The sequence below is a fragment of the Fukomys damarensis genome, unplaced genomic scaffold, assembly GCF_012274545.1.
Source record: "Fukomys damarensis isolate Sample0158 unplaced genomic scaffold, DMR_v1.0_HiC HiC_scaffold_37, whole genome shotgun sequence".
Taxonomy (NCBI): domain Eukaryota; kingdom Metazoa; phylum Chordata; class Mammalia; order Rodentia; family Bathyergidae; genus Fukomys; species Fukomys damarensis.
Genome location: NW_022900949.1, coordinates 61,005,177 through 61,017,527, shown reverse-complemented (window position 1 = coordinate 61,017,527; position 12,351 = coordinate 61,005,177). Strand labels below are relative to the sequence as shown.

The 12,351-nt window shown below is 35.4% G+C and overlaps 1 protein-coding gene across 5 annotated transcripts in view; it reads left to right on the top strand.

Moving 5' to 3' along the window:
• The window catches only part of Rsrc1 (arginine and serine rich coiled-coil 1), a 311,683-nt gene that overhangs the window by 155,266 nt on the left and 144,066 nt on the right, over positions 1-12,351 (top strand). The gene's annotated exons all lie outside the window — the stretch shown is intronic.

Below are 12,351 nucleotides of genomic sequence, written 5' to 3'. Positions count from 1 at the left end.
GAAAAGGAACCCTTCTTCATTGTTGGTAGGAGTGCAGTCTCATGCAACCACTGTGGAAATCAATATGGAGACACCTCAAACAACTAGGATTAGAGGTCCCATTTTACCCAGCTATTGCTCTTCCGGGTATCTTCCCAAAAGAATTAAAAGGATCAAATCACAGTAATATACTCACCCATGATTATAGCAGCACAGTTTGTGATAGCTAAAACTTGGAAACATCCCAGTTGCCCACCAGCTGGAGACTGGATAAAGATGTCTTTTTTTGTTTTTGTTTTGTTTTGTTTTTTCATAAAATAGAGTACTGTACAGCCATAAAAAATGAGAAACTAGAGTTACTTATAACTAGGTGGATGCACATTGAGGCCATATTCTTAAGTAAAATTAATTACACAAATACTGAGAACTGAAACTAAAAACTAAAAGTATAAATAAGGGTCAAAATGTATAATTCATATTGTGTAATAGGAAGAAAAGGTCTAAAGGAGTAGGGGAAATGGGAGGGGTAGGGGTAGGGGAAAGGAAAGAAGGGAAAAGAAAAAAGTGAGAAAAGGAAAAACATGGAAACAAAGTTTTTGTAAACAGGGATAGGTGGAGGGGGTGAAGAGAGGGCAGGGGAATGGGGAAAGAATAAGAACCAAGATACGTCACGTAAAGGTACAAGATCCCATGATGAATGTAACTGTTTTGTATACCTATAATGTAGTGGTAAACTTAACGGGAAGAAAAAGAATTCAGTTATGCACCTATGAAAAACAAATTTTTGTTTTTATTTTCTGAGACATTCAGATAGAGATGTCAAGTAGACAATTAGATAAATGGATCTGGAGCTTATGAATGATGTACATTTTTTTCACACAGAGGTTGTCACTGATGCTTTATGTGAGTGTACAATAAAATACAGAAAATACAGCTCAAGATGAGGTTACAAAACTGAACCTTAGGGGCTGGGGATTTAGCTCAGTGGTTCTGCCCACTGCCTCATAAGTGCAAGTTTGATCCCCAGTACCAAAAAAAAAAAAAAAAAGAACCTTGAGGAGCTCTGAATTTTGCTGGGAGAGGGGGGCATGAAACTACAGAGGAGACTGAGTGTGAAAAATTTGCTTCTAGAAAATGTAGAAAACGTACTGAATACACAGAGCAAATGAGAAGAGCAAAACAATGCACAGAGCAAACGAGAAGAGGGTAAGAGAGAGGGTGTGTTGGACACATCATTCATCTGAGCAGTACATTAAGAGTTAGATGATAAAAGTGGTTTTTGCATTTGGTAGCATGGAGAAAACATTGATTGCCTTAGTAAATGTAACTTTTGGATATGATGGTAGGTCAGAGTGTGGACACTATGTATATAATGTGTATAGGATGGTAGGTAGCAGTGGAATTCTGTTATCTTTAAGATTTAGCCATAAACATTACAGACAGCCCTGATTTAACAAGTTCAATTTATGAAAGATTTTTTATAAAGTTTTTTTTTTTTTCTTTTTTTTTACACTGGGATGGTGTGAAAGCAATATGTGTTCAATGGAAACTGTGCTCTGAATTTTTTTCTAGGTTAGCAATATGCTATGCAATACTATCTCCATGTCGGGCCATGGCAGCTAGCCACAGCTCGCAATCAGCCACACCATTATGTTATAGGAAACAATAGATACTCTACAGTGTACTGTGTTGCTAGGCTAGGATATTCAGTAGGTTAGGTGTAGTAAACGCACTTTCAACCTAAGATATTTTCAGCTATACTTAGTTTATTCAGGAAGTAGCGCCACTGTAATTGAAAGAGCACCTGTACAAGTTTTTGGCCTGGCAGGCCTCATGGTGGGAGCTGCCTTCCTCCTGCTAGACTTGGTGCTCAGCTAGTGCTTTGGAGTTTTTGGTAGGAAGTGGCAGGGGAAGACTTTGCCACATGTTCCTAGCCATGTTTATGGGTATGCCCACTTTCCTAGCCTGCTCCATTCAGAGGTCTTTTGGGGGCCTGAGGTGCTCTTCTTTACTTTGATGTAGTACCTTTTCGTTCCCAGCCTTCCTCCACAGAAAAGCCAGGAATGACTTGAATTTACTCTCTCCATCCCTGCACTGTGTTTTCCTGACCATTGCTCACATTATTCTTTGAGAGAAAAATGAAACACAAGGGAGTAAGCTTCCTTTTTTGTCTCTTGCTTGCACTACTGCAAGTGAATGAATAAAGTCTTGATTGTTACTTCTGGTTTGGTCCTAACTGGACACCTCCATACTGGATTGCCTGAGTGTTCCACGGTATCAATATTGGAATCGGAAAAGGAACAAGTGATTGAAGAAGTAAAGTCCTTGAGGAAGCCAGAGGAGCTAATCTGTAGCCCAGGTGGAGGGACTGGCCTTTTTAGAAGGAACACCTCGTGTCTCCTTTCTGAAGTATTTCCTAGAGTCTCTACTGCCACAGCCTCCACTCCTCCCCATTCTCAAAGCACTCCACCTCATATCCCCATGAAATCAGAATTGTAACATAGAATTTATAATATTTATTGTACGTTTTTTTAACTTCTCCACTTTTCCTGATGAGACTAAAAATGCCTCAAAGCCAGGAATTACATCACGTTTCTTTCTGTTAATCCTAGTACCTTATAAATACACAATATAATGTTTAAATTAGACACTTAATAAATACTGAACCAGTGGGTGAAGTAATGGAGAAGTTGATTTAGGCTTGTTATTCTGGGAGACCAGAATATGCCACCCATTAATAGAGATGTTTTTTCTTTTTGGTACCGGGAATTGAACTCGGGACCTTGCACTTGCGAGGCAGGCGGCAGAACCATTGAGCTAAATCCCCGGCCCCATAAATATGGAATATTGTTGAGCTTAAGGCAATTCAGAATAAGCTACTGGGAAGTTCTCTGCTTGCCATGTATTGCCTAGAAACAGGATGTAGATTTACGAAGATAAAAAGTAGCCTGTCCTCACTTTTCCATTCTGATGGGGAAAACACAGGTTAGTTACTAAAGACAGTTTTGTAGATCTGGAAATGGTACAAGAGAAATTTACCCTAATAAATCCTACCAGCTGGCTCTTATGTACCATTTGCCTTTGCACCTTTTGCACCTATTCCCTTGGCCTCAAGCTGTCCTTATATTCTATCGTGTTACTTCGCTAAAAATTTACTTCTCTTTATTGAATGTATGAAATAAGCTAAACATTCAAAGTCTTCTCTTGGAGAAGTATTTATTTCTTGGATGTCCCCCCACGCACATGTAAAATACAGGTTAATAAAATTTTCTCTGTTAATCTGTCTTTTGTTACAGAAGGTTGAAGAAAAAATTATTTTTCTTCTCCTATAACACAACAGAGACATTTTAAAACTGTTAAAATTGTTAAACACTGAATGAGGCTGCCTTACGAAAGGGAACTCCCGAGTACACACAGAGCCTAAATGATACAGCCCACTCATATTGAAATCCTTCATTTTTCTCCAGTGAGATTATTTCCAAAGATCTTCCAATTCTGATTAAATGATTGGTAAGTAATTTTCATAGTTTTCTGGTCACTGAGCCACAATATTCTACACAATTCTTTTTTTTCCTCATTGAATGTATTGCTACATTCTAGGTAGACAGTACAGTTGCATTCATCATTGGGATCCTGTACCTTTACACGCCAGGTCTTGGTTCTCATTTTTCCCCCTTGTCCCCGCCCTCCCTTCACCCCCTCCTCCCCTCCCCCCTTCAAACACTTTAATTCCATTTTTACATTTTCCCATAGTTTTTTCCTTTTCCCTTATTCCCCTTTCCCTATCCTTCTCACTGTCCTTACACCTTTGGTCCTTTTCTTCCTATTTCACATTGCTAATTGCCCCATTAGGATCTTGAGTACTACTTTAGTTTTTCACACCAGAGAAACTATTCGGTATTTGCATGTATGTGACTTACTTATTTCACTTAGGAGTATATCCTCAAAATGTACACATTTACCTATGAATAAATCTACTTTCTCATTATTCTACACAATTCTAAAGAGCAAAGGTTCATTTCACGTATACAGAGGTTTCAGTCCATAGTCACCTGGCTGCAAGGCTAGATGGCCTGGCAGAGGATAAACAGCTCATGGCATGGTAATGGGAAGCAAAGAAAGAGATAGCTCATGGAAGAGAAAGAGAGAGACAGACCCCTCCAGGTCACACCCCAGTGACCCATCTCCTCCAACTAGACTTCGCCTCCTAACATCGCATTTAGCTATCCACCAATCCACTCATGAGTGGTACACTCCCATGATCCAGTCACTTCCCCGTGCCCCACCTATGGGCTCATGAGGCTTTGGGGAACATTTAGATACAAACCATGACACTAATATTAATTATATGTATATATTATACTAGCATTTTATAAATAAAATTGTTCCAGTTAATCTTTAATGTATATTTTGGGGAAGTTAAAGTTTGATTAACATTGCATACAAATGACCTGTACTTATCAGAAAGCCTCATGTAGTAATAAAGCAAAAGATTTACCTAACAAATAAGTAACTTGGGAACAGATATATACATAGAAGTCACATAAAATTTAACTGATTAGTAAGTGCTACACTATGGGAAGTTTTCAGTGAGGACATTGCAGTTGAGTGCAGTATCTAGATTTAATATTCTGTATATTCAGAGGTGTCTGTATAACCTCTTCTGGGTTTTGGTAACATAAAATTAAAGTGTATTTGTGCAGAAGTTATGTCACTTAACTGATAAGTGAGGCCAGCTGTTGGCTCATCCCAGTCTCTCAGAATGGCTTTGTTTTCTTCTACTTAACGTAGTGAGCAAATCATCCTGAAGGATCTTCACTGTAATGATGATGTTGACAATAATTAACAATACTTCTGTGTGCAAAGTACTAAGCACTTTACAAGCATTTTTGTATTGTCAGTGTAAGATATTTGCAAAGACCCCAGCACTTATCTATTAAATTGTCAAGTGAGAACATTAGAGATGTAAGAAATTACTATGAACATACCAGAAGTGAGAACTTTTTAATATTTATAGAATAAATATGTTTTAGGTAGATAAGCAAATGAACAAAATCGTTGATGTGATAATGAACTGGTTTGAAAAGAAGTGATTTTGGGCAATAGAGAATTGTTAGCTATATATGATAGATTACCAGGTTATTGAATTTGGATGTTAGGGGAGAGAATTTTAGAAGAATTTTAGTGTCGATTGTAGGAGTTAACTCTAATATAAATAAAGTGGGGAAGGAAGGTAATGTGGCAGAACTTGGACCAATCTAGACAAATAAATGAAAAGTTCTCCATTTCTGTTTTCCTCATGTATTATGGACGTCACTATGTTCATTATTTCTACTTCATTCTACTTCATCATTTCACATTCTCCAACTCTAAATCAAATTTATGTCTGTGAAATAGCCTATCAAATTTAGGAAGATTCTATTTGTACTGAACAATGTAGATGATGTAAAGACGGACAAAAATGTAGGAAGGATCTTTAAAGTGAATACTTAAGATAATAGTCATGTACGTAAATAATTTATGACAAAGTTTTACAGTGAGATAGAGGACATGAAATATGTGGGTTCGGTATAAACCCAGCTTTATCTAATACCCCAGGCAGCATTCCTGTTGTAAAAGAAAGATACTAGCTTTGGATTCAGATAGAACAATCTGTGCTATTTTATCAAGTTACTGTCTTGTTCTAAGCACAGTATATTACTCTAAGAATTTCTGTGGCAGTTTTTAAAGACACTTTTTAATTGGAATAACATGTGTTTTCATAAAACAAAAGCAAAGTATTTGAGTGAATAAAAAAGGTAACTGTAATCCTAATGTTAATACTATTTTCATTTTAATTCATACCTTTTTAGATAAACATGAATTACACTGTACATATTCAAATATAAAAATATTTTTACAATTATAGATGTTAAACCATTTTCTAATATGTAGTTTTAAAAACATATACCACAAGATATGTTCATGCAAATATATAGTAATACCATAATTTTAATGACTATAATTTTTTATTTTATAAATATTAATCATGTTATTTGACATTTGCCGGCATTGGGCATTTAATTTGTTTCTAGTTTTTAATATTGATTACAATAAGTGATCAGTATCTCCTGATGATATCATTGGAATAAACTAAGAAAAGTAGAAAAGCCAAATCATAGGTCTTATTGTATTATTGAGAATTTTGATAGATTTTTTTTTCAGTTGATCTCTAAAAAATTTGTAGTATCTTCAGCTCTTGCTACTATAATATGAGGATATCTGACTCCTTGCACTTTTTTTTAAAATAGTGGAGACATCATTTGTTTCAATATTTGTTTACTAAATGGAAAATGGCATTTAGTTTTTATTTTATAGAATTTTGTGTGCATTATAATATTTTTCTGTGCATGTGTTAGCCATTTCATCAGGTTTTGCCTTTTATGAATATTAGGAAATTGAATGAGACAGTATGTGTAAATTACAAAGCTTAATACTGGGCATATATTAGCTTATTAATAAGAATTAATGTTCAGTTTTACTTAAATTGTTTTACAATTGTATCCTCTTTCCCAGTCAGGGTTCCGGTTAAGGAATAGAGGAATATTGCAAAATTTTGTTCCATTGTTGAGATATTAGTTTTCAAGGTTGATATTAATAAATTGTCTGTTGACTAAAATTTTGGAAGTGAACTCAAGGGGTCTGGGTTTAAATTTTTCTTTGGCCAGCTGAAGAGTATACTGTGTGATTTACCCAACCTCTCTAAGCCTCATCTCATCTATAAAAGAGATAATAGGGTTAAATGAGCCAATTCATGTAAAGCAATTATTACAGTGCTTGGCACATACTGTTCAGTATTTCCCTAGAGGTGGAATCTTTGAAAAGCTTGGTTTACTTAGACAAATAGATCAATGTTTATATTCTAGGAAGTACTCAGAGTTCTTCAGGAAATGGCAAATACTTTGACTTAAGTAAGACCTTAAGTTCTAGGTTGAGGAGTTTAGTTGATTCACTAAACAAGGAAAAAGTTTTCATTTTTATTTCATCTTACTATTATCTATTTATCTGCTTAAAAATACATCTTAGATTTCTCTTTCCTGGTAAAATTTCAGTCTGACATAGAAAACTCCTAAAACTCTACCAAAAGACTTCTAGATGTAATAACTAAATTCAGTAGCATAGCTGGATACAAAGTCAACACTCAAAAATTAATTCCTGTACACGAATAACAAATCCATTGAGAGAGGAATTAGGGAAACTTTTCATAATAGCATGCAAAAAAATGAAATACCTAGGAATCAGTCTAACAAAGGAAGTAAAAGATCTCTACATTGAAAACCACAGTACTCTGAAAGAAGAGATCAAAGAGGATATCAGAAAATGGAAAGATATCTTTTGTTCTTGAATAGGAAGAACCAATAAGTGAAAATGGCTATACTTCCAAAACTGTTGTACAGATTTAATGCAATCCTCATCAATTATCCAACAGCATATCTGACAGAATTAGAGAAGATAATCCTAAAATTCATTTGGAACCAAAAGAGACCTAGAATAGCAAAGGCATTCTAGGCAACAAAGGCAAGGCAGGGGACATCGCATTCCCTGACTTGAAGTTATACTTCAAAGCTACTGAGATAAAAACAGCATGATACTGGCAAATAACAGTCCCAAGGATCAATGGAACAGATTAGAAGATGCAGAAACAACTCCAGACACACCCAGCCACCTTATCTTTGACAAAGGAGCCAAAAAACCTTCACTGGAAGAAAGCCTCTTTAATAAATTGTGCTGGAAAAACTGGGTTTCAACTTGCCAAAGCTTAAAACTAGACCCATAACTTTCACTGTGCACTAAACTAAAATCAAAATGGATCAAAGATATAAATATTAAAACAGAAACACTAACTCTGCTAGAAGATAGATTAGGTAGAACTTGTGAAGACATTGGTGTAGGCAAAATCTTTATGAACAAAATCCCAATCCCACAGGAACCATGTATGACAAAGAATCACAAACTGGGAGCTCATCTTTTAAAAAAGCGTTTGCATAGAAAGTGAAACCAGCAACAGAGTGAAGAGAACACCCACAGTATGTGAAAAAACTTTTACCAGCTGTTCCTCAGATAAAGGACTTGTATCTAGAATATATAAATAACTCAAAAATCAGACTCCCCAAATTTAAAGACCCAATCCAAAAATAAGCAGCTGAAGTGAATAGACACTTCTCAGGCGAAGATGTAGAAACACAAATAAATATATGAAAAATGTTCAACATCACTGTCAATGGAGAGGAGCAAATTAAAACAATGCTGAGATTACATCTCACTCCAGAGCGAATGGCTGTCATCAAGAAATTGACCAATAACAAATGCTGGCGGAACTGCGGGGGAAAAAGGAACCCTTCTCCATTGGTGGTGGGAGTGTATACTGGTGCAACCACTGTGGAAATCAGAGTGAATATTCCTCAAAAAACTAAAACTACAGATTCCACTCGAACCAGATGTTCCCCTTCTTGGTATCTTCCTGAAAGAATTAAAAGCATCATACCACAGCAGTATATGCACACCCTTTTTTATAGTGGCACAGCTTTTTTTTTTTTTTTTTTTTGGCACAGGGGATCAAACTCAGGACATTACATTTATGAGGCAGGCATGATGGCGCAGAACTAAATCCCTGGCCCTGTAGTGGCACAGTTTTTAATAGCTAAATCTTGGAAATAGCCCAAAAGCCCATCAACTGATGAATGGTTAAAGAAGATGTGGTTTTTTTTACGTAGTTGAATCCTACTCAGTCATAAAGATAAACTTGAGATATTTCTAGGTAAGTGGATGTACCTTGAGATTATACTCTTTAAAAAAAAAGAATTGGAGAAAAAGGGCCGGGGATTTAGCTCAGTGGTTCTGCCGCCTGCCTTGCAAGTGCAAGGGCCTGAGTTCGATCCCCGGTACAAAAAAAAAAAAAAAAAGTTGAGATTATACTCTTAAGTGAAATAAATCGGACATGCCTGTAAATACCACATCGTTTCTCTGGTATGAGAAACTGAAAGTGTAAATGACAATTAACTGTTTAATAGATATTGTGAAACAGGAAGAAAATGTTCAAATACATAGGGGAGCTACGGAGAGGGATGGCAAAAAGGGAAGGAAAAAGAAAAAATGAGAAGAAAAAAGTGGAAACTAAGCTATTATAAATAAGCGTAGAGAGATTGAAGGGAGGGAAGGGGAATGGGAAAAAATTAAGAACCAATATATATCTTGTGCAGTACAAATTCCCCATGATGAATGTGATCAATATATCTACCTAAAATGTACCAATAAACTTAATTTTAAAAAAGGTAAAGTTTCAGTGTGGTTAAATAGCAAAGGCAATTCTAGGAAAAAAAAGAAAAACATTCCGAGACTAATGATTGAAGAATAGAATAATCAATCTTTGAGTGAAAGAAAAAATATATATATTGCATTTTCTCTCCGTTTTAGCAGGTGAAAACAAAATGTTTTTATATATAACCTTCTATTTGGGATTTTTGACTCTGTATTGCATATTGACAGATACTGCTGTCCCCCATTAAGTTTATTGGTACATATAAAGCAACAATACAGTTAAATTTATCATTGGGATATTGTACCTTTACATGATATGTCTTTTTTTTTTTTTTTTGCACTGGGGATCAAACTCAGGTCCTTGTGCTTGTTTAGCAGGTGGCGGAACCACTGAGCTAAACCCCAGCTCACATGATATGTCTTGGTTCTTGTTTTTGCCCATACCGCTGCCCTTCTTTCACCCCCTTCACCCATCCCTATTTACAAAGACTTTGTTTCCATTTTTCCTTTTTTTCTTTTCCCTTATTTCCTTTCCCCTCCCCTTTAGCCATTTTCTTCCTATTTTACCCTCTCAATTACACCATTTTAACCTTATTTACACTTTTAGTTTTTTACACCAGAGAATTTATTTGGTATTTACCTCACGTGTGTCCTATTTATTTTACTTGAGTATAGTCTCAATGTGCATCCATTTAGCTATACATGTCTCATTCTTTTTTTTTTTTTTTTTTTTTTTTTTTTTTGTACCGGGGATTGAACTCAGGTCCTTGTGCTTGCAAGACAAGCACTGGAATCGCTGAGCTAAATCCCCAGCCCTAAAATGTCTCATTCTTTATGACTGAGTAGTACTCCATTTTATAGAAAAAACCACATCTTTATCTAGTCTCCAACTGATGGGCATTTGGTTTGTTTCCAAGTTTTAGCTATTACCAACTGTGCCACTATAAAATTGGGTGCACATATATGACTGTGGTATGATTCTCTTAATTCTTTTGGAAAGATACCCAGCAGAGGGATGGCTGGGTCAAACAGGACCTCTAATACTAGTTCTTTGAGGTATCTCCATATTGATTTCCACAGTGGTTGCACCAGTCTGCACTCCCACCAACAATGGAGAAGGGCTCCTTTCTCCCCACAACCCCACTAGCATTTATTTTTTATTGGTTGATTTCTTGATAGTAGCCATGCTTTCTGGGGTGAGGTGGAATCTCAGTGTTGTTTTCATCTGCACCTCTCGAATGACCCATGATGTTGAACATTTTTTTTTCATATATTTGCTGCTTTTACTTGTTAGTCTGAGAAATGTCTGTTCATTTCAGTTGCCCAATTTTGAATCGGGTCTTTGTATTGGGGGGGCTGATATTTTTTAGTTCTTTATATATTCTAGATAGTAGACCTTTGTGAGAGATACTGCTTTTATGAAGTTGTTGGGATTTAATTGTATAATAATAGACTTTTTTGAAAGTAGAAATTATATTTCAATCATTTATAGTTATGATTAAAATAACATATAAATTTAATGCATATATTAATTTAAATTATGTTTAAGTAGCAAGGATGAACTATATTGGTTTATTTTACCTTTTAAAAATTACTTAATTCCAGGCCAGGGATGTAGCTCAGTGGTGCTTCACCTGCCTGGCAAGTGCAACATCCTGAGTTCAATCCCCAGTACAAAAAAACACACACACACACACTCACACACACACACACAAAAACTTAATCCTAATCCTCCAAGTAAAATAAAATTATATAAAATTCATAAATGCTTTTTAAATCTAATGATCAACTGTTCTTTTCTTGTACCTCAGGTTTTTTTATAAGTATCAAGTAACCCAAATGGTCCAACAATGAGGAATAACTTATTGTACATCCATGACCAAACAGTATATAAACATTAAGAATATTATATGTGAGTATATTTATTGACTTTTGAGGAGGTATATGTATAATTAAGTAATAAAAAAGTTAAGCCACATAACAAATCAATGATAATCTGATTTCTGTAAGTTAAAAATAATTATATTTGTAGTATGCAGTAGAATGTCTGGAGTAAAAAATTTAGAACATATTGAAGCTATTATCTTTGACTGGTGTGATATCAGGTGACTTTTATTTTCTTTATCAGAACCAGATGTGATGTTGAGTTTTTCTACAATAAGTATTTATTATTTGCAAGGTTACTGCTAGTCCATATGGCACCTTTGCCTATTAGGAAAAGGTGTTCCTTCCTGTTTATAGCACCACACCAGCATGTACTTATTGGCCAAGGAGTATAGCATTTCACTTCCACTTACCTCCTTGAGTTTTTTCTTCTGTTATTTTTTCATTGTGGACAATGTGTAAAGCCATGTCATGGACTTGAAGGCTTACATACTAAGAATTATTTTGAAGACTTAAGATTATGTGATTTCTTATGCATCTTCTCTGCATCTTATTCTCTGCAGCCTATTCTCAATATTTAAATTATATCATGTCATGTTGGGCTTTTGAGCTGAAGCTCTTATTTGCTCTTTTCTATTTACACAGTCTACCCAAATACAGTAGATCCTTCAGGATTCAGCTGAAATTATCCTTCTCTTTGAAATCTTTCTTAACTACTCTAACACATGTGGCAGTTTCTTCTTTTATGAACTTCTCTTGAACTGCGTCAAGAGCAAGATTGAAGTGGGGGTTGGTCAATGGCTTCTCCCTTACCTGCTAATTCCAGATGTTTAGAAAGAGGTTGAATTTTCAGGCCTCAGTTGGAAAAAAGCTTGTCATTGTCTATGAATGCTTGTCTTATACATGGTAAATAGAATATTATGTACCACATGTCACATGAATTTTCCCTCCTTGGATTGGACATTATTTCATGTATTTGTCATGATTTGACATAACCAATTTAAGCATCTACCATTTTAAGCACAGCTACCGTATCTTAGTACCTCTTGTCTTTTTTGTTGATGTTATTTCATTACATTGTTATTGTTGCAACTTCTCAGAATTTATCGCCAACCAGGCATATCGATATAGCAATAACATTTGTATTGTGCTTCTTTCAATTCAAAATTCCTTCTTTCCATTCCAGTATCT